Below are 23,531 nucleotides of genomic sequence, written 5' to 3'. Positions count from 1 at the left end.
ATCTCCTCCCTCCCCCGATGAGCACGAGCTGCCCTGAATGCCCACCCACACCTTTGGTAGGGGTTCTGTGGCGTTCTCATTTGCACTCTAGGGAATACGGAGGCTGAACGACTTCCCCTGTGCTTCAGGGCTGCCCATATACATGCTTTGCAAAATGGTGTTAGAAGACAGTTTTAGTTTAAGGATGCTAATTACTTCGCAATTACTGGACCAAGCCAATTTTCTTTTCATAAAGTGGAGCAAGTGTCCCATGAGCCCTGCAGAAGAGGTTGGATTTATAGGCAAGAAAGACCAAAGAGAGCTGGAGCCAAGAGCAGGTCACAAAACAATAGGAAAATAACATTAGATCTGTATCCCAGAACCCAAGAAGCAGAAACAGAGGGATCAATGTAAGTTCAAGACCAGTCTGGTCTATGTTTCAAGTTCCAGGCTAGCCAGAACTACAAAGGGAGACCCTGCCTCAAGGAAGGGAATGAGGGAAGGAGAGAGAAAAAGAAGTGAAATAGAAGGATTATTTCATTACTGCACCAATTACACTCTCCCTGTCTGGGACGTTTGCCTATTATGTCTCTAATCTTAACTTCTCAGGTCAAATAAACAGTGTAGTTTAAGTTTGGTAGCAGGGAGGCCGGAGAAATGATTCAGCAGCTAAAATCACTTATTGTGAAATCGTAAGATTGAAGTTCCAATCCCAGCACCCAGGTAGCGAGTCAGGCATCCTGTTCACACCTGTAACCCCAGCTTAATGGGAGCAGGCCCAGGATAGTTGCTGGGACTTGCTGGCTTCCAGTCTAGCTGGGAAAACACAGCCCTAGGTCAAGGGGAAACCCTGCCTCAAAGGAAAAGATGGAGCCAGATAGAAGAAAGTGCCCAACACCCCCTTCTGGCCTCCATGTGCACACAAACATTCATGATGCTGCCCCCACCACCACACACACATAAATGTATAATTTTTTTTTTAAGTGAAACATTAAGCTTGGTGACATGAACTTGTGTCATGGGGTTAACTCTATTTTTATTTCTCAGTCTGGTCTTCTGAGGTACAATGGCCACCTGTAATGTCTGTGATATGCATGTATACATACATGTTCATGTGTGCATGCGTGTGTGTGTGTGTGTGTGTGTGTGTGTGTGGAAGCCAAAGGTCTGTGTTATGTGTTTCCCCCTCTCCATCTTATTTTTATAAGGTTTTTTATTTCGTTTTTATTTCATGCATCTGAGAGTTTTGCCTGCACTGGTGGCCTCAGGCTCATTGTGTACCACACGTGTGCCTGGTGGCCTCGGGCTCAGAAGAAGGCATTGGATCTCCTGGAATGGAGTTATGGATGGATGTGAATTGCCACATGAGTTCTGGGAATTGAACCTAGGCCCTCTACAAGAACAAAGTGCTCTTAACCACTGAGTCATTTCCCCAGGCTCTGCCCCCGCATCCCACCCTTGAGGGAAGATTGCTTTCCAGTCTCTCAAGGTACCAGTCCTTTAGTAAACTTTACCTCCTGCCCACCAGCTCGTGGCTCCTGGGAATTGGCATTTAAGTGATGATCAGATAGAATGGGATGCAATACCAAGTGTGCCTTTTACTGTGTTGTTGTTGTTGTTGTTGTTGTTGTTGTTGTTGTGAGACAGGATCTTACATAGCTCAGGCTGGCCTTAAACTCCCTATGTAGCCAAGGATGAATTTGAACTCCTGATCATCTTGCCTCCGCCCCTCCAGTTGCTGGGATTCCAAACCTGTCTACGACACAAGTGTGCCTGTCTGGCAGAAAGGTCAGAGAATACGAAGTGAAAGGGCTGGGAATGTCATTCGGTGGGTAGAGTGCTTGCCTGGCACGGAGCCCGAGTTCCATCCCTGCACCATATAAAATGAGCATTGTAGTATATACCTGTAATCCCAATATCCCAGAGGTAGAGGCAGTAGGATCAGGTGTTCAAGGACATCTTCAACCACAAGGGGAGCTCAAAGGCAGCCGCGGCTACATGAGATCTGAAAGGAGGAGAGAGTACTCAGTGCAGAGTGGAGACATCTGGTTTGGCCATCACTCACTCCTTTGTTCCTTGGGCGAGGGCTGTCAGGTCTTCCAACCATGAAGTCACTGTGCTTCCTTCTGTAATTGATATGGATCTCAGAAGTGACATCGTGGTCATGGGTATGCCATGTTCCTTGACCTCTGTTTACCTTCTCACAAGGCATCCACTGGACTCTTGCTTGAAACTGCTGATTGCACAGTGTGGTCTTTAAATACAAGAAAGTCTGTTTTTCTTTTTCTATTGTGATAAGTGTACACAGCAGACATTACTCACATCCCCATGGTTACCAACATCCTCATCTCCTACTGAGACTATTCCTTACCTCTTGCCTGCCTCATGCCCAGTCCCTGACACCCACTCCACTACTTTTTCTCAGTTGCTGATACCTCTAAGGACTGTAGACATAGTTTTTCATTGGGGACCATTGGTCATCTCTGTCCTGCCAGCCTGCTCCCCAAATAACCACACAGAGACTTAATATTAATTATAAATGCTCAGCCAATAGCTTATGTTTGTTACTAACTGGCTCTTTCAACAGAAATTATATTTCTTATCTACATTTTACCATGTGGCAGTCCCTTTTTCCAGCATGGTATATTCATCTTGTTTCTCTCCCAGTCTCCTGGTGACTTTTGTGACTCCACACTTCTCCCCTCCCCTTTTGTCTGTAAATCCTGCCAAACCTCTCCCTGCCCAGCTATTGGCCACTCAGTCCTTTATTAGCTACTGTGTAGATATTCATAGTATACAAAAAGATTGTTCCACAGCAAAGGACCTCCCAGAAGGAGAGTGTTGAGAGAGGTTTCTGTCCTGCCCAGTCCCACAGTCGTTCAGTCCCAAAGAAACACACAGAGATCTATATTAATTATAAACTGGTTGGCCGGAGAGATGGCTCAGCAGTTAAGAGCATTGCCTGCTCTTCCAAAGGTCCTGAGTTCAATTCCCGGCAACGACATGGTGGCTCACGACCATCTGGAATGAGGTCTGGTGCCCTCTTCTGACCTGTAGACATACACACAGACAGAATATTGTATACATAATAAATAAACAAATATTTTAAAAAAATGGTTGGCCTATTAGCTCAGGCTTCTTATAACTCTTATAATTTATATAATTCTTGTGAAGAAGGTCGTGCAAAAGAAATCCCACACTAGCTCAGAATTGAGAATAATAGTGTTATTTATTTAGGGGTAGACTCACAAATCAATATCCTCTGCTGGAATGGAGAACAGCAACCAAATTCCACAGCCAGATGCAATTTACATCGGCATAAATGGTATAAGGGGCCACATCCAAGTGGGCGGGTAACTTAAAGGCTACTGGCTGTAGGATTTCTTACAATACCTCCCCCTTTTGTTTAAATAAGAGAGTTTTAAGCCTAATACAAAATTATATACAATAAGAACAATATATTCAATAATTATCCTACCCTAATGAGTTTAAGTCTTGTATAATAAATAACTTGGCCAAGTCATAAGAGGAAAGTAACTACAACTATCTAGTCTTCACCATCAGTGATCCGAGAAGGGAAATAATATTACTTGAGTAATCAGGAAGTGCAATCAAGCAACTTCCAAAATATGCCACAAATGATAGAGACAACTGATTACCTGGGCAATTACCCAAAGTCTCATTTGCAACGTTGAAGCCACCAACTTTGGCTAAGGCCTAGAGTAACTGACAGAATACTTTCAGAGGCAGGAAATTTTTCAAAACCATCTTACCCTGTCTTGGCAAAATTTGACAGTTTTTTCCTTGTGTCCTGCATATCCATTTCCAGATACCATGGACCTTATCAGTGGTTGAGGCATGGGCAGGTCCTTGCCCAAAGGCCAATTTTGCCAAGAAGAAAACAAACTCTGAGTGGAGTGTCTTCGGTGCTCAACATTCTCTTGGGAATAGATTGGTGCTGCCAGGAGCAATCGTGTCTCACTTCAACAGAACCCTAAGTTATTTAAATGCCATACTCTACAGCTCTTTGAAGTGGTTGAAGATTACCTATCTATGCAGAATACAATCTCTATGTATCTAAAGAACCTGACTAGCCTAACTATATGTATGAAAAGCATAGATGACTATTGATCTATAATTCTTAATACCTAAATAACTTAAAGACTAAGACTTCATATTAGAATATACAATAAACAACTGTGCAACAAATGAGGACAATGACCTCAAAATGTAAACAATGTGTAAGTATCTTGATCAGAGGTAGAAATGTGCATTGCAATATGATAAATATATCCTAAAATTGTATCAATATACAAAAATGTTTTAAACAGAGGTAGAAGCATGCATGTATACAACCTCTAACCTTATATCAATTATAATCAACTCCTAAATGATGTCCCTAACCCTAAGGACAAACTTTGTTGGGAGAGAGGACATCATCTTAGAATTACTTTCAGCTGTCATGGGGGTGATGCTCTTTCTATGAGATCTTGTGAAAGTAAAATGATGGTTAAGTTCCACGATTACTGTCTGGTATAATTGCAAATAGTCTTTGAGTATTCAGTAGGGTTTTTCTGAGGTTCCTATTTGGAGTTCTGGCCAGAACATTGTAAAAATAGCGCACCATTTTAGCTAACCAAGTTGGAACCATCTTGAGTAGCTAGTACCCAGGTGCTTATAGTAGCACTATCAGCATCATGACATCATATCAACCAGGTGGAGTTGTTGTTGTGGGGCCCCATCTTCTTCCTGGAGACTTCAAAGATTACTGCAGGAAAATTCATTGTTCATTGTGGAAAACTTAAACATTATTTATATAGACATGTACAAACATATATATTCAATGAAATGAAACTGCAAAACAATCCCACACCAGTTAAGAATTATGGATAATAAAAAGGGTTATTTATTTAAAGGGAAAAACTTACAGATCACCGTCCCAAACAATAGTCCTCTTGGTGCAAACAGGAAACAGAGAGTCTAGCAGCCAGAACGGGAGCCCGAAGCAAGAGAGAGAGCTCCCAGTTCCCGCTGCTTTTTAAGGTATAAGAGACCATGCCCCAGTGGGCTGGTATCTTAAAGGCTATTGGTTGAAGGAACAGAATGTGCTCCTGCAGCACCTCCCCTTTTTATTTAAATAAGAGAGTTCCAAACCCAATACAAACTATATACATTAGAGATATCAAGTATAATTAGAATTACATCAGGCATAAACAATATTAAGCAAGGAACATATGCTAAATATTTTAATAAACATTCTATCCTATGAAGTCTAAGTCTTGTATAGGAAATGGCTTGGCTAATTCATAAGAGGACAGTAACTACAACTACCTAATCTTCAACCCCATCAAAGGCCTAAGAAGGGAGATAATATTACTTGAGCAGGCAGGAAGTACAATCAAGTTGCTTCCAAAGCGAGCAATATATGAAGGAGACAATTAGCTACCTGAGCAATCACCCAAAGTCTCATTTTGCAATGTTGAAGCAACCAACTTTGGCTAAGGCCTAGTGTAACTGACAGATCATTTTCAGAGGCAGGAAAATTTTTCAAAGCCATTTTACCCTGTCTTGGCAAGATTTGACAGTCCTGCTTATCCATTTCCGGGTACTATGTTACTTGTCAGTGGTTGAGGCATTGTCAGTTCCTTGCTCAAAGGCCAGTTTTGCCAAGAAGAAAACAAACTCCAAGTGGAGTGTCTTCAGAGCTCAACATTCTCTCAGTAATAGATTGGTGCTGTCAGAAGCAATCATGTCTCATGTCAACAGAACCCTCAGTTATTTAAACGCCATGTTCCACAGATCCTTGAAGAGGTTGAAGATTACCTATCTAGACAGAATACAATCTCTATGTATCTAAAAAACCTAATTGATCTAACTGTATGTACAACAAACATGAACAACTATTGACCTATAATATGAAAATATACCCTAAAAGTTGTATCAATATACAAAATGTCCTAAACCAAGGTAGAAACATGCATATATACAATCTGACAAAATAACTTTGTATGTATGTACAAATAATATAAACAAAAGTAACAAATATAATTTGAACTTGTATCAATGTACAAAAACTATACCAATGTAAATTATCCATAAATAATAGCTCACAAGTATTCACTCTATTACCCAATATTACTATATCCCCCCTTTTTTTTGAACGAACATAGTTTTCACCACAACCCTCTATTTAGTACAATTAATAATCAACAACCCCTAAACAGTGTTCCCAACCCTATGGACAAACTTTTTTGGGATGGGGGTGTCGTCTTCTAGAATTGCTTCCTGCTGTCATGGGGCGACGTTCTCCTAATAGGATCCTGCAAAAATTAAGTGGTGGTTAAGTTCCAAAATTACTGTTTAGTATAGTTGCAAACCATTTCCAATCAGTCAATAGGATTTTTAGATTTATTTATTTATTAGATATACAGTGTTCTGTCTGTCTGTATGTTTGCAGGCCTGAAGAGGATACCAGATCTCATTATAGATGGTTGTGAGCCACCATGTGGTTGCTGAGAATTGAACTGGGACCTCAGGAAGAGCAGTCAATGCTTTTAACCTCTGAGCCATCTCTCCAGCCCAATAGGTTTTGTTTTCAGAGTTCTCATTTGGAGTTCTGGCCAGAATATGAGAAGGTGCACCATTTCAGCATCTGGTACCCAAAAAAGTGGTCTTATATTAGCATTCTCTGCATCACGATGTCATCTCAATTAGGTGGAGTGGTTGTTGTGGGGCCCCATCTTCTTCCTGGAAACTTCAAAGATTACTGCAGGAGAAGGATCTGCAGGAAAATCTATTGTTCATCATGGAAACTTAAACATCAATCATATAACATACATACAATGAAGAATATGATATAGGCAAAATAGGCATGGAGAAGATAAAGTTTTTCCTAAAGTCTCCCTTCTGTCCCTTACCAGATGGCTCCTGATATGAGACAGAAACTCTGAATGTTCCTTTTGGCAACAAGCTTGAATTTAGAGAAGTACAGAGCCACTGTCCAACTCCAAAATCAGCTGAATATATATATATATATATATATATATATATATATATATATATGCGTGTGTGTGTAAATGTAAGTGTAACCAGTACCGTTATACATAATTAATATTCTATTTTCTAGATGATCCTTAGTGGATAGTTAGTTTCCATTCTGTCAGCATTCAAACATCTAGGGTCTCTTGAATTTTTGATGACGTGTAGTTTTCCTGCAAAGATAAGAGCAGAACCCTGCCCCAACCTAATATGGCTTTCCTTACCCAACCTGTATGGTTGTCACATTGTGGATGAGCTGTCATTTCTCTTTTTCAAGAAGTTTCTCCTTTTCAAAACAAATCTTTATTAATTTTGATGGTATCCATAATTTTTCTTCTCCTATGGAAACAAGAGCAAAACCCCTTCCCAAATGTAGCACATCTCCTGGTTTCCATTGTGAGGTCAGCACATCCTCGACATAAACCAATTGATTTAGTTCAGAAGACTTTTCTATTATCTGATGTCTCTCTGCTACTATTGTCCCTTTCTCATTAGTGTTAAGAAAATTCAAGGTTAATAAAGCATTATGCAATCTAATTCTGGAGGTATTTTCCATCCCTTTCTGTTTGTTCAGCATATCCTTTATAGTACTATTTGACTGACCTGTAGGATTATTTGGTATGCCTGTAATGTGCTTTATATTATAATAAACAAAAAACCATTTCATTTTCTTAGATATATATGCTGGACCATTGTCTGTCTTTATTTGTGCAGGAATGCCCATGATGGCCATAACTTCCAATAATGTGTGATTACTGAATCAGGCTTTTCTGAGCTCAAGGCAGTTGCCCATTGAAAACCTGAATATGTGTCTATGGTGTGGTGTATATATTTTAATTTACCAAATTCTGTAAAGTGGAACACATCCATCTGCCATATTTTATTCCTTTGAGTACCCTTAGGGTTACTCCCTGAAGGCAATGGTATTTGATTATAGAAAGAACAAGTAGGACATCTCTTTATAATGTCCTTAGCTTGTTGCCATGTAATAGAAAACTTTCTTTAAATCTTTGCTATTGACATGATGTTTTTTATGAAATTCAGAGGCCTGCAACACACTTCCAATCAATAATTGATCAATTTCTGTGTTACTGTGTGCTAGAGGACCTGGCAGACCCGTATGAGATTGGATGTGTGTTATGTATATAGGAAAAAGCCTATTCCTGATTATGTCTTGCACCTGGATGAACAATGAAGTCAATTTTGTATCATCTGGTATAAATTCAGCAGTTTCAATATGCAAGACAACACTTTCTGCATATTGTGAATCAGTAACTATATTGAGAAGTTCTTTAAAATCCTTTAGTACTATAAGAATAGCATATAATTCTGCCTTTTGGACAGAATTATAAGAGCTTTGTTCCACCTTACTTAATTCTTCTGATTTGTAACCTGCCTTCCTTGTTTTATTTACATCAATATAAAATGTATGGGCTTTTAAACATAAAGCAAAGAAAGCCAGCCTACATGGCTGGAGAGTTGGCTCAGAGGTTAAGAGCACTGACTACTCTTCCAGAGGTCCTGAGTTCAATTCCTAGCAACCACATGATGGCTCACAGCCATCTATAATGAGATCTGGTGCCCTCTTCTGGCATGCAAGCATACATGGAAGGAATGTTGTATACATAATAAATAAATAAATCTTTAAAGAAAGAAAGAAAAAAAGAAAGAAAGAAAGAAAGCCAACCTACAAACCACAATCCCAGAGAACTTAGACAACAATGCAGACACTAAGAGAAACTTACATAGATCTAATCTACATGGGAAGTAGAAAGTAGAAAAACACAAGATCTCCTGAGTAATTGGAAGCATGGGGACCTTGGGGGAGAGGCAGGGAGGGGAGCAGAGAAAAATGTAGAGCTCAATAAATATCAATTTAAAAAGTATAAAAAATTAAAAAAATAAAATGTACAGCTTCTATTATTGGTTCATCATGTACAATTCAGGGAAGAATCCCAGAAGTTCTCTTTATAAGGTTAAGTCTATCACTTTTGGGATAATTGCTATTAATTTCTCCCAAAAAATTAGCACAAGCCCTTTGCCAGGGTTCATCGTCTTCCCATAACTTTTTTATTTCATCAGCAGTAAAAGGCACTATAATCTCTGCTGGGTCTATACCTGCTAATTGACTAAGTCTCAATTTACCTTTCATAATTAATTCAGAGACTGTTTTCACATAAATTTTAAATTTTTATTTGATTTATGTGTTAAAAAAAAGATCCATTCTAAGATAATATTGTCCCTCTGCATTAAAATTCCTGTAGGAGAGATTCTGGAAGGCACTATGACTAGAGTACAACTAAGAGTTGGATTCACCCTATCCATATGTGACTCCTGTAATTTCTCCTCAACAATCATCAATTTCTTTTCTGCTTCAGCTGTTAATTCTCTGGGACTATTTAAGTCTTTATTACCATCTAAGGTTTTGTATAAATGAATTATTAGATCAGGTGTTATCCCAACAGCCAATCGTAGACTCGAAATGTCCCCTAACTGTCTTTGAAAGTCATTAAGAGGGACCTGAAGAGATAGCTCAGAGGCTAAGAGCACTAGCTGCTCTTCCAGAGGTCATGAGTTCAATTCCCAGCAACCATATGGTGGCTCACAACCACCTGTAATGAGATTTGGTATATATATATATGTGTGTGTGTGTGTGTGTGTGTGTGTGTGTGTGTGTGTTGTATATATTATATATATTATTTTATGTGTGTGTGTATATGTATATAATTTAAAAAAGAAAGTCATTAAGAGTCTGCAACAGGGCTTGTGCCTTTTGTGTTCTAATTTTCTGTAAATCTATATCCTAGGTTATTGACAGAGTCTCCATTCTGTATTTTTTCAGGAACAATTTGTAATCCCAGTCTTAGCAAAACTTTCTTTACTTCTTCAAACATTCTTTCTAAAGTATCTGTGTTTGAATCAGATAGCAAAATGTCATCCAGGTATTGGTAAATTACAGACTCAGGAAATTGCTTATGTTTTATTTCCAATGGCTGACTTACAAAGTATTGACACAAGGTGGAGCTATTGAGCATTCCCTGTGGGAGGATAGTCCATTGATATTTCCTAGTAGGCTGAAAATTATTATAAGTAGGCACTGTGAAGGCAAATTTTTCTCTGTCCTTTTTTGTAAAGGTATAGTGAAGAAACAGTCTTTTAAATCAATAACTATAAGAAGTCATCCTTTTGGTAATAGAAAAGGCAGAGGAATTCCAGATTGGAGAGGGCCCATAGGTTAAATTACCTTGTTGACAGCTCTAGATCTGTCACCATTCTCCATTTATCAGATTTCTTTTTAACAACAAATACAGGAGAATTCCAAGGGTTGGTTGATTCTTCAATATGGAGAGCATTTAGTTGCTCTTGTACCAGCCGTTCTAAGGCCTGAAGCTTTTCTTCAGTTAGTAGCCATTGCTAAGCCCATATTGGTTTCTCAGTTAACCATTTTAAAGGTAGGGCTGTTGGTACCTCTAAAGGTTTACTTGTTGCTTTATGTTCTTGTACAGCCTGAATGGCTGGTGACCTTTGTGTATAGTACCTTATAATATCCTTCCCAGAATTCTGAGTTCCTGGAACTTCAGGAATGTTAATCTTGGTATTCCATTGCTGCAGCAGGTCATAGACCCAAAAATTTATTGCAATATTAGCCACATATGACCTCAGCTTCCCTCTATGACCTTCTGGCCCTAGGCAGTCAACCCAACTTGTGCTTTGTTTAACTTGAGATATGGTTCCAATGCCTAGTAATTGAACATCTGCCTCTTGAAGAAGTCAATTTGGATGCCAAGATTCTGGAGTAATGATACTCACATCCACACCTGTGCCTATCAAACCAACAATTACGATGCTGTGTATATGCACTCTTAGCTTTCATCTTTGATCATTTATAGAAGTCTACCCTAACATATGTTTCCTATTTCCTATTGGAAATTTTGATTTATCCTCCATGCTTATGCCATCATTTAGAACAGTATGGTCTTTTACAGAAGGCTCTGGATTTTTTAAATTTTCTGGTGAGATATGTCCTCCACAATGACTGGGAATGACTGGGCCACTTTTCTCTTGGGGGCCTGTGAGAGGCTCCTTAAGAAGTTTCCTGATGGTATCAGGTTGCCTTGTCTATATTTTGTTGATCTATAGTCATTGGTCCAATGCCGGCCTTTGCCACACCTTCTACATCTACCTGAAGGCTGAGTCCTCCTATTCTTGCCATTCCCAGGGGAGATTTTTTTCTTGGTTTTTCAAGACAGTGTTTCTCTGTGTCTTTGGAGCCTGTCCTGGAACTAGCTCTTGTAGACCAGGCTGGCCTCAAACTCACGGAGATCCACCTGCCTCTGCCTCCCGAGTCCTGGGATTAAAGGTGTGCACCACCACTGCCCAGCTCCCAGGGGAAATATTATTTCTAGGAATTCCTTGTCTACAATTCCTTCTCAGATGTCCTATTCTACCACAATTAAAACATTTGACATTTTGATGTCTCCTCATTCCTTTGGAAATTGCTTCTCCTACCCAAGACTCAGTATTATAGTCAAATGTCGCAATGTTCATTGTATGCAGGATCCATTCATCCATTGGTGCTGATCTGACCTTTAAAGACCCAAATATCTTTTTGCATTCTAAGTTGGCATTTTCAAAAGCCAGAGACTCAATAAGTATTCATCTAGCATCTGAGTCTGTTACTCCTATTTGTATAGCCTTAGTTAATCTTCGTAAACAGTCACTAAAGTGTTCTCTCTGGCCCTGTTTAGCTCTGGTGTATGATTCAATTCATTTTCCTAGTTCTTGAATCCTGTCTCAAGCATTTAAGGCTGATTTGTGGCATAGGGACAAGATTTGTTCATCGTAAAGAGCTTGAACTTATGGGTCAGCATAAGTGCATTCACCAAGAATTTGATCTTGGGAAGTCAAGTCCTTTTGCTTTTCCCTGTTGTTCTAGGATTTTAGCATCTTCCTTGAAATAACATCTAAACATCAACTAGGGCCCATCATCTAGGACTGCTGAAACTAACTGAAGCCAGTCATGTGGTGTTACTTTAGTGCTAGAAGCCCAAGTCTTTATCATCTCCCTAACAAATGTGGAGTGCAAGCCGTAAGTTATGACAGCTTGTTTAATTTCTTTTAGATCGTTCATTCCTATAGGTATTCATCCACCTTCTTTGGATCCTTTTGGGCCTTTAGAAATTGATGCTTTGTCAGAGTAGATTACAGGGTAGGAAGCTAAAATCCTGGGTAAGTCATCTCTGACAGCTACTGGCAATGTTGAATCCTGCCCTTGTGCCTTCTTTCCCTGTTCATCAGCTCCAATAATTTACTCAGTCATTTCAAATCTTTTTACTATTGTCTTTTGTAAAGCCTGAATCTCCTGGCCTGTATATATTTCTAGTGCTTTCACTGAGGCCCCTAGCCTCTGGTCCTCATCCTGCACATGTGATTCCAAGGTCTGAAGTTTCTCCTTTAAAGATAACACCTCATCCTTGGACATTATTTGGATAGCGTGCAGATTGCCATCCTGGAGAGACACTCTATCTGCTAGCCTATTATAACTTTTTAACAAATTTTGGTTACCAAATTCAACAGTATGAATTCTTTCAAAAAATTTCTCAGCCTTAGATATGGATTCAATTTTGTCTGTCAAATTAACATTACCCTTTTCAATACTATTAATTTTTTCAGGTAACTTTTGATTTTCGATGGTATTAATCCTGTCAACTAGCTGTTCATTATTAGTCTGTAAAGACTGTATCATTCCTAAAAGTGCCACATTCTTTCTTAATGATATAATATGAAGAAAAAAAGGATTCCCAATATCGAATAAATTGATGTATCACCATAACCATGTAAGCCTCGCAGAATACAATCTATAATATTAGCAAAAAAGTTACTAAAAGTTTCAATATTAATGTAGTCTGCCATATTAATTTACTAATTGCCTGTTATTAATTGTTTAATAACAATCTGGTAAATTGTTTAGGTGTAATAATCTTTATTGTCCAGCAGGTGTCGTGGTTGCAGAGTCACGACTAGCAACAATGCAATTGGTGGTGACAGGAATGGTCCTAAGCCGCTTTAGTTTTCCACCTTGGTTAAATACTGAGAAATATGCCTTGCCTGCCTGACAAATTAAAAGCAACTGAGAAATATGCCTTACCTGACAAATTAAAAGCAATTAAATCAATTCCATACATGGAACAAGAAACCCAGAACTCACGGTCAGGGAGCACAAACTGGAAGCTGCACAAGAGATGCCAAGCGGCAAGGAACTGCACCAGGGAAAGCGTGTACTTGGGAAATTTCCAAGTTGCCACACACAGTAAGCTCCTCTGTGACAGGCTTTCTATGAAGAAAAAAAAAAAACGCTTAGGTAAAAGCAAGGCAAGCTGGCAGGGTTGGGAGACTTTCTGGGCCGTGGACCAGTTAGGCCTGTAGGCCATCCACCCAGTTAGTGTGGAGTCCAAATCCACATGGGCGCCAGATGAAGAAGGGTGCTTAGAAGAAACCCCACACTAGCTCAGAATTGAGAATAATAGAGGGTTACTTATTTAGGGGTAGACTCACAAATCAATATCCTCTGCTGGAATAGAGAACAGCAACCAAATCCCACAGCCAGAAAAGAGGCCAAACGAGCTTTATATCGGCATAAATAGTATAAGAGGCCACGCCCAAGTGGGCGGGTAACTTAAAGGATACTGGCTGTAGGATTTCCTACAGCACTTTTGACTGTGTTAGCCAAGTGGCTTGGTGCCTTTCATGAGCGAGACATTCTCATCTTGCTTCCCCTGTGTCTGGATGATGACTGCAGACTGAATCTTTCTTCTTCCCAGAATTCTCTTGTTCTCATTGCCCTGCCTCTATTTCCTGCCTAGTTGCCCTGCCTATACTTCCTGGCTACTAGTCAATCAGCATTTTATTAAACAAGTGATGGAGGAAGGTCATTGGTTAAAAAATAAAGAAACTGCTTGCCTGGCCTTCATAGGTTAAAACATAGGTAGGCGGAGTAAACAGAACAGATTGCTGGGAGAAAGAAACTGAGTCAGGGAGTTGCCATGATTCTCCCACTCCAGGCAGATGCAGGTTAAGATCATTCCTGGTAAGCCAGCTCTTGGGCTACATAGATTATTAGAAATGGGCTAGTCCAGGTGCGAGAGTTAGCCGAGAAAAGGCTAGATATAATGGGCCAAGCAGTGTTTAAAAGAATATAGTTTCCGTGTAATTATTTCAGGTAAAGCTAGCCATGCAGGCGGCCGGGTGCTAAGGATGCAGCCCGCCGCTCTTAATTCTACAAACAAGTACAAGAAACAAATCTTTACAGGGTAAAACCATTGTCCCACACAGCAAGAGAGACTACAGCACTGATTCTTTTACTGAGCATCTGAATCCTGGTGTTTAGATTGTAGTATGTGTTAGAGATTCCTTTTTTAAAAAAATTATTAGATTTATTTCCTGTGTGAGTTTTGTCTGTTTGCACATATGATTGGTTTCCACAGATGTCAGAAGGCAACAGATCCCCTGGAACTAGAGTTTCAGATGGTTGTGAACCATTATGAGGGTGCTGGGAATTGAACCCAGATCCTCCTGAAGAGCAATAAGTGCTCTTTTTTTTTGGGGGGGGGGGTTCAAGACAGAGTTTCTCTATCTAGTCCTGGCTTCCCTGGCACTCAACTCCATAGACCAGGCTGGCCTTGAACTCAGAGATGCACCTGCCTCTGCCTCCCAAGTGCTGGGATTACAGGCGTGCACCACCACTGCCTGTTATATCCTTTTCACTCTATACCCGGATTGTGACGTGTAAATTGTTGGTAAGTCTGTTTGGTTTTGAGGAATGGACACTCTGCCTGGCTTTCACACCAGAGCGGGACTTGGAGACATCTGCTTATCTGGACTTTTATATTTCACTGATGTTGGATAGAAACATAGCATTTGGCCAGTTTGATGACCCATAATCTGCAATCCCAGGAGGCTGCAAGTCCAAGGCCACCTGGGCTAAAAATGAGCCCTTGGGACTGAAGACACAACTCAGCATTTAAGAGCACTTGCTGCCCTTCCAGAGAACCTGGGCTTGGTTCCCAGTATCCACAAGGTGGCTCACAACCACCCCTTTACTCCAGCACCAAGGGATCCAACACCACTTGCTGACCTCTGGCAGAGCTACACACACAGTACATTTCCATTACAAGCAGGTGAAACACCCATACTCATAAAAATAAAAGTTAATCTTTTTTTTTTAAATGAGACCTTGCCTTAAACAAAATATGTGTCCTTTGCCTTGCTCTCTTCCTGGGTTCCACCTTTCAGGGAGGTGGAAGTCTGAAACAGGTCTTCACCAAATCCAGTCTGGGCTCAAATTCGGGATGTAGCTAAGGCTGCCCTTGACTCCTGATCCCCCTGCCTCTACCTCCCAAAAGCTAAGAGGTGTGGACCCCTGCATCCTGCACTCCAGGCCTGACTCTGGGATGACTGACCATCTGTAGATTTCCTAACTGATGAGCCTCCAGCCTCCTCCACCAAATGAAAATACTTCCTCCCAAAACTAGGAAATAACTTACCTCCAAGAGCCTCCAATTAACGAAATAACAGACTGATTCAGAATCAGACTTCTCCCTTCCCCAGCCAAGTGTCTATACTGCTCCTGTTCCAAAAGTGCAGCCTCTGTCCAAAGTCCACAGGCTTTTGAAGATGACAGCGCCGTGGGTAGGTCTCCTGAAGGGCCTCACCCGGGCTGTTGTACTTAAGTTGTAGTTGTTATGGTAACTGCATGGTTCCACTAACTGTCGTGGACATTGATAATAAATATCTCCTCATATATTGGGAAGGAATTTGGTTGAAACCAAGTGGAATCCCACCATAGCCCAAGAATTGGCTGTCAAGACAGCCAATGGGCTTTCAGTCTGCAAGCCCCCTTCGGCGGGGGGGGGGGGGAGGTGGCAGCTCAACATCATGATTGAAATATGGACTATGGTTCTAGATGGCATGCCCACATTAGCAGGGCCTTTGCATGGGTACCCACCGCATGTCAAATGCCTGCATGTGCTGTGTGCTTGCCCTTCTATTATTTCCTGCCTGCAATGAGCTTTCATGAATATCTGGTTCATCCCAGCTATGCGATTTATGCAGGTGTGTGTATGGATATGTGTGTTTGTGTGTACATGTGTGTGCATGCACATATATGCATGTATGTGTGTTTACACATGTACATGTGTGGTGCTGAGGATGGGATCCATTATCCTGTGTATACTAGACAAATGCTCTGCCCCGAGCCATACCCTAGCCCCTTAGGCAGATGGAATGATCCAATGGCCACCTTTCCGAAAGTCTCTCCTGTACCCTAATCCCTAGGACCTGAGCTGCGACTTCATTTGGGAAAAGGGTCCATGCCAGAAGTCGGAAGTAAGGTGTGTTCAGGACCATATTCACACTGGTGCTCTAGAAGAGGACCCTTCCTACTTATTCAGGGCCTAGTGGCTTCTAGTGTCCCCTAGCCACAGCTCCCCAGTATCTGCCTCTGTCTTCTTTTCTCAAGGACACTGGATTTGGGGTGAAATTCTCCCTGTCTGAGCCCATCTCAAAACCCTCTCCTTGACCTGGGAAATGGCTCAGTTTCTTGATTGGTAAAATACTTGCCACAAAAGTATGAGTTTGATCCCTAGAACCCTTGTAGAAAAACTAGACATGGAGGTGGAGGCAGGAGGATTCCTAGGAATTGCTGGTCACCCAGCCTAATCAGTGAGCTTCCAGTGAGACACCTTGTGTTCAGGATGCATGTGAGGCAGCCCTGAGGGTGTGAGAGTAACAGAACTGACCCCACCCCCTCGTCTGCTATGTGGTGGCATAGGTGAGGAAAAGCTGCCATCCTCATTTCACCCCTTGCTACCTACAGCAGGCAAGAGAGCTGGCCCTGGGGTCAGGGGAGTGGGAAAACTAGCCCTGCTCCTCATCACTTGCAGCATACAGGAGAGTGGGCCCTGCACCCAGGCTGGACAGCACACTAGAGCTGACCCTGTTGTCAGCTGCACAGGTGAACCAGGAGAGTTGATCCCTCCCCTCATCTGCCCCGCCCCCAGCAATCTGGAGAGAGGGATGGCTACCTCACCTGGGCAAAACCCTGGTGGTGTGAGTTTGGAATCTGTGGACCTGAGAGCAGAACTGGCCCCACTGGTTGCTGCAGGCTGCATTGGGGGAGCTAGCTGGGGGCAGTGCTGGAGAGCTCAAAGCTGGCAGACTGACCAACACAGATACCAACCAGGCCCAGAATCAGGGCTATGAGTTGACCCACCTGACCATCTACTTCATCTAGGAACTGCTAGAGCAGGTGAAGGGGACCAACCTGTTTGGTTGGAAGTGTCGCCCCAGCCCCTGGCCTCCATATACCCAAAGAGTCTGGAATGTTTGAGTTAAGGCTTCACCTTAGCTCCTGGCATCCATATATCAAAAAAAGTCTGGAATATTTGAGTGGAAAGTTCTACCCCAAACCCCCTCCCCTGGGAGTTGTCTCAGTCCAGACTCCACCTCCAAGAAAGCCCTCCCCAGAGATGCTCAAGACCACTCCCACGGGGTATTTAAACCGCACCCCAGAAAACAAACACGTGGTTTTCCAGGTCTTCCTTTTCCATCTCCTCTCTGAGGGCCTGGAAGGCCACCCAGGAGCACTAGTATCCATTAAACATGGCCTTTTTCTAGTCCGGTTTGACTTGGTCTGATTTGGATTATTGCGGCAGCAGAGAGGTTTATTGGGACGTAAAAACTTTTCAGAACCTACAGATTCAAAACAGCAGAATCTCCATGACACAGGACAACAACAAGACAGCCAAGAGGAGCCCCAGTGAGAGCTCATTATCGGTGGAGGTGGTGTAGCAGAAGCCAGAGGCCTCGAGTTAGACCAATGACTCATAGCAATAAACACTTGCAAGAAAAGATGAATGGACCAAAGGGTAGACTGTGTGACTCAATGGGCTACAGCTTCCACAGGATTCTCTTTTTGTTTTGTTTGGATTCTTGGGTTTTCTTTTAAATTTGGTTTTGTTTTGGGGGAGGTTGCAGGGGCAGAGGGTGAATGCGAGGGGACAGGGAGATAAATGGGATCAGGTTGCATGTTGTGAAATCCACAGAGAATCAATAAAAGTTAAAAAAAGAAAAAAAAAGATTGAGTTAAATGGTTCTGCATATTTACTATTGTCCAAAGTTTTGTCTTTTCCTTAAATTTATGATTATGAGGCCACTGTCAGGTGCACACCCGTAATCTCAGCACTCGGTAGGTGGGAGCAGGAAGACCCAAAGTCTGCAGGGCATGGTGGAACACACCTTTAATTCCAGCACTTGGGAGGTGGGTAGGTAGGTAGATATCTGAGTTCCAGGCCAGCCTGAACTATAAACAAACTTGTCTCAAAAAAGGGGGGGCGAGGGGGGAATCCTGTCTCAGTTCACTGAAAGAACCATGGGTGGTAAATGAAGAGGGTTGTGAGGTGGCCCCACCTATGGTGACTCAGGCCCTGGCTTAGAGCCCTTCCTCCTGCTAAATTAAAACAAGGCCATTGTTTGGGTCTAGGATCCTGCACTGAGCCCTGCAGGCTAGGCTAAAAGCCAAAATGGAATGTCTACTCCAACACTCCTGGCCAACAAGGAAACTCTGGAGGTGTTTGTCTCAGCTAGAAATCAAGATTATAGTGATATAACTTATGTTATATCCAGATATTTCCCAAACAGCCCTTTCTGAATAAAAAGTTCCTTCTGCTTTTATGCAAGGAGGCAGCCTGGGGTAATCAGGTGTCCCTGTCCCCTGACCATGAAGAGCTCCATCTGGGTCTGGGGTGGAGCTCAGTGGTAGAGCGCTTGCCTGGCAGGCATCAGACCCACGGTTCTCTCTAAACATTGCTTATAGAACTGAGGGTGGAAACAGGAGCAGTGACATACCCTTTAATCCCAGCACTTGGGAATAAAGACAGAGGCGGGTGATCTCTGTGGGTTTGAGGCCAGCCTGGTCTCTGTAGTGAGTTCCAGGACAGCCATAGCTACACAGTGAAACTGTCTCAAAAAAACAAACATAAAAAAAAACAATCAAACAAATCAGGAGTGGACTGGAGGGGCACTCAGTGGTTAAGAGCATTTGCTGTCCTTGCAGAGGACCTGAGTTTGGTTCTCAACATCATATCAGGAGTTCACAACCATCCATAACTCCAGTTCCAGGAATTTGTTGCATATATATGTATATATGTTATATATATATAATGTATATATATCACATACATATATAATAAACTAAATCTTTTGTGGGGTGTTTTTAGAGTTTGTTTTTTGTGTGGGTCTTTTGTTGTTGTTGTTGTTTTTGGTTGGTTGGTTGGTTGGTTTTTTTGAGACAGGGTTTCTCTGTGTAGCTCTGGCTGTCCCGGAACTCGCTCTATAGACCAGGCTGGCCTCAAACTCACAGAGATCCACCTGTCTCTGCCTCCTGAGTGGTGGGATTAAAGGCGTGCGCCACCACTGCTGCCACCACCGCCACCCGGCCCAGTGCAGTTTTAGCCTCTGACTTTCTCACAAATTCTAGTGCCTTTGGTGGGATGATGCTGATGAGGGGCAAGTGGAGGTGATGGGAGCCGGAGCTGAGGGTGGAAGACTTGGACCGGTGGCCTTCCTCAACTCCCCGCCACTTCCTCCCACTGTGAAATCAGGCTCGTTGTCCACCAAGCGTCGTGTGACGAATAAGGAGTGCTCTGTCTGTACCTGCAGTGGAATGTGGTTCAGCCACGGAAAGGTTGGCACACTGGCACGCGTCACACACCAGTGGGCCGCACAAAGGCCACTTTGAAGGAAAGAAGCTCGACATAAAAGGTCAGGTGCTGTGGGATTCCATTGCTGTGAAATGTCCAGGATGGGCAGAACCAGATACAAGACAGGCTGGCAGGCACCAGGCACTGGGACAATGTCAGGAAGAGGGGTGCCTAGTGGGTGCAGACTGCGGTGTGTCGCGTGAACTTTTCCTGCGGACATGAGCAATCAGCATCAGGACAGACCAAAGTAGCCACTGCACCCAAGCCTGGCTTGGTGAACCACTGAGTTTATTAGGCATGCTCATAGACTCGCAGGTGACACACCCCCAAGTAGTCACATGACTGGCTAGAAAGGCTCCAGGATAATGATACATCTTCATAGCTGCATAGATGGAATGTTACCTCTTTGGTTAACTTTCCTCAGTCCACAGGTTCTAGCACCACCCCATACCACATGCAGCTGGGGCAGAATTACACAGCTGGCAGGGAGACGCAGGAGGGAGGGACCCTCTCTGCTCCCTCCTTCCATGAGAGAAGGTCAACAAGCCTGATGCAAGTGACTACAGCCACTGTGATGAGGATGACAATGGCCATCATTTGAGAGGACAGCGCTCAGCAGCAAAGCGATGTCAGTTCTTGATCTCCACCGAGTGACACTCCAAAGTGTCACTTTTATGAAAATTGGACTGGTGAGGTGAACTTCATCCCTAGAACCCACAGAAGGCAAGAACACTGGCAAGTTGCCTTCTCACTTCCACAGGGTGCTGTCACATGTATGCCCACACATATATACATTCACACATATACACATTCACACACATACACATTCACACATATACACATTCACACATATACACATTCACATATATATGCATTCACAAGCAAATAAATAAGTGTAATAGGATTCTAATGTCACTTATGTTTTTGCGAAGTGGACCTCAATTTTTTTTATGACACACGTCTTTAAACCCAGCACTCGAGAGGCAGAGGCAGGAGGATCTCTGTAAGTTCGAAGCCAGTCTGGTCTACAGAGTGAGTTCCAGGACACAGAGAAACCCTGTCTGGAAACAAAAAAAAAAAAAAAAAAGGATCAAGTCACCTGTAATTCCACAATCTGACAAGTGGTGTCGCAGTGGCCCCAGGCGTAGGACATTGCAGACAGTTTACTATGGATGTGCAACTGCACAGAGTGGACCCTACTCTCCCTTCCCCCAGGGCTGCACTTGAGATGCGCTCTCCTTCTGTAGATGGCCTCAAAGTCGCCATCTTCCTGTCTCAGACTCCTGGATGCAGGAGTTAGAGCTGGCTTCCCCTTTCTTTGACTTCGGTTTTGTAGGTGTTGTTTGTGTGTTTGTAACAGAACAGGGAGGGCCATAACCTTATTCTTGGAGAGCCACAAATTCTAAAGCAAGAATTACAAGCTGTGTTTTGAGATGGGCATGCTGACACACACCTGTAATCTCAGAACTCAAGAGCCTGGGGCAGGAGAACTGTTGACAGTTTGAAGCTACACAATTGGGCTTTGTCTCAAAAAACTATTTGACTCCAGGCAACCCTGTCCAGTCCATCAAGATCACAGCTGACTTTGGAGCATGGTCCAGGAGCTGCTCGGCTCACACCCAGTGGGACCGTGTTCTGGATCTCTGACCACAGGCTCAGAGCACACCTCCTCTCCCCAACCTGTATGTAAGGCATGGTCTCACCTGCCTCAGATACTACCTTTAGACACTGTTGGGGCCACTTCACCCACGAATATCTCTGCCCCTAGAAGTCCTAGCTGGGACCTCTCACTTGGAGGCCTTCCATCCAACAGGGCATGCAAGATATCCCAATTCTGGCCTTCCCAATGGACCTGGAGCCTCCAGTTCCCTTCCTCATTACCTGGGCTCCAGTGCTACACATAACACACACACACACACACACACACACACACACACACACACACGAAGAGGAACTGAAGAGCTGGCTCAGTTGAAAAAGTAAAAAGCACCAGGCAGTGGTGGCTTGTGCCTTTAGTCCTAGCACTCAGGAGGCAGAGGCAGGTGGATCTCTGTGAATTTAAGGTCAGACTGGTCTACAGAGCAAGTTCCGGGACAGCTAGGGCTGTTACACAGATAAACCTTATCTCGAAAAAAAATAAAAAGAAAGGAGAGAGGGAGAGGGAGAGGGAGAGAGGGGGAGGAGGGAGAGAGGGAGAGAGGGAGAGAAGGAGGGAGAGAGAGAGAGAGAGAGAGAGAGAGAGAGAGAGAAAGTGTTAAAAACTGCTTGCCACCCAGGTTAGAAGACCTGAGCCTAGATCTCCAGCACCCACGGAAATAACCAGGAGTGGGGCACATGCCTTTAATGCCAGCACTGGGAAAGAAGAGACAGGAGGATCCCTGGGACTCTCTAGCCAGCCAAGTTTGCCAAATTGCCGAACTTGAGGTTCAGTAGGAGACTGTGCCAAAAAAAAAAAAAAAAAAAAAAGGTAGAGGGAGCTTCTAGAGCTCCACCCCTCCATGAGAATTTACGTGCAGGCATGAATGCAGAAGTGAGTCTGCTTGGGAAGAGAAAAAGGATGCAACAGGAAAGAGAGTGGGGACCGGAGAGGGTAATGGGGAGTGTTTCTGTTGCTGTGACAGAACACCACAACCAAAGGCAACCTGGGGAGGAAAGGTGCTATTTCATCTCACAGCTTACAGCCCGTCAGAAAGGGAAGCAGAGGCAGGAACTCAAGGCAAGAACCTGGAGGAAGAAGCTAAAGCAGAAGTCATGGAGGAATGCTGCTTACTGACTTGCTCTCCGCGGCTTGCTCAGCCTGTTTTGTTGTTGTTTTTATATAAACCAGGACCTCCTGTCCAGGGGTTGCCCCACCCATAGTGGGGCTGGGCCCTCCTACCTCAATCATTAATTAAGAAAATGCTGCACAAGCCAAGTGGTGGTGGTGCACACCTTTAATCCCAGCACTCAGGAGGCAGAGGCAGGCGGACCTCTGTGAGTTCGAGGCCAGCCTGGTTTACAAGAGTTCCAGGACAGGCTCCAAACTACAGAGAAATCCTGTCTCAAAAAAACAAAAAGAAAAAAGAAAAGAAAAGAAAATGCTACACAAACTTGTCTACAGGCCATCCTGACGGAGGAATTTTCTCAGTTGAGAGTCCCTCTTCCCAGATGTTCCTGGCTTGTGCCAAGTTGAACTCAACCAGCACAGCAATTTCATAATGAAACCCATTATTATCTATAATTTACTTATGTTAACATCTTCCTTGGCCTCTGTATGTGCACACACACACATGCACTCATACGTGTACACGGGCACACACACACACAGGGAGAAGAGAAGACTCTGTTGAAGTTCGTGACTGTGGAGAGCTGGAATGTGCCAGACTGAGAAGCCAAATCACCTCGGGCTGTCTTTGGCCACTTCCAATAGCCACTTACAACAGCCACTTTCTTCTATTCTGCAACAACAAATGTGACATTTCCTCCTCCATGCCGAAATGCTCAGAGCAATCTGAATCCATGTTAGGGGTCATAGTCATTCATAAGTGACCTCTGTCCCTTTGGAACAGAGTTGTGTGTTGCGTGGACAGGGGCATGTGCTGGTCCTGAGTGGCAGCAGCCTCTCTGTGTGTTTAATCGGAGCATGCTGCCCTGGCAAGGAAACAGTTGGGTGGCAACATGGGCTTGGTGAGTGACCTTGGAAGATCCTCTGACCTTCTAGTCCCGGAAGCATCAGCACTGTTCCTTGGCTTCCCTCATCTGTTCACTCATTCATTC

The sequence above is a fragment of the Microtus oregoni genome, unplaced genomic scaffold (assembly GCF_018167655.1).
Source record: "Microtus oregoni isolate MIOR12 unplaced genomic scaffold, Mior012 000025F_ref0000491, whole genome shotgun sequence".
In the NCBI taxonomy this organism is placed as follows: Eukaryota; Metazoa; Chordata; class Mammalia; order Rodentia; family Cricetidae; genus Microtus; species Microtus oregoni.
This window is presented reverse-complemented; position numbering follows the sequence as displayed.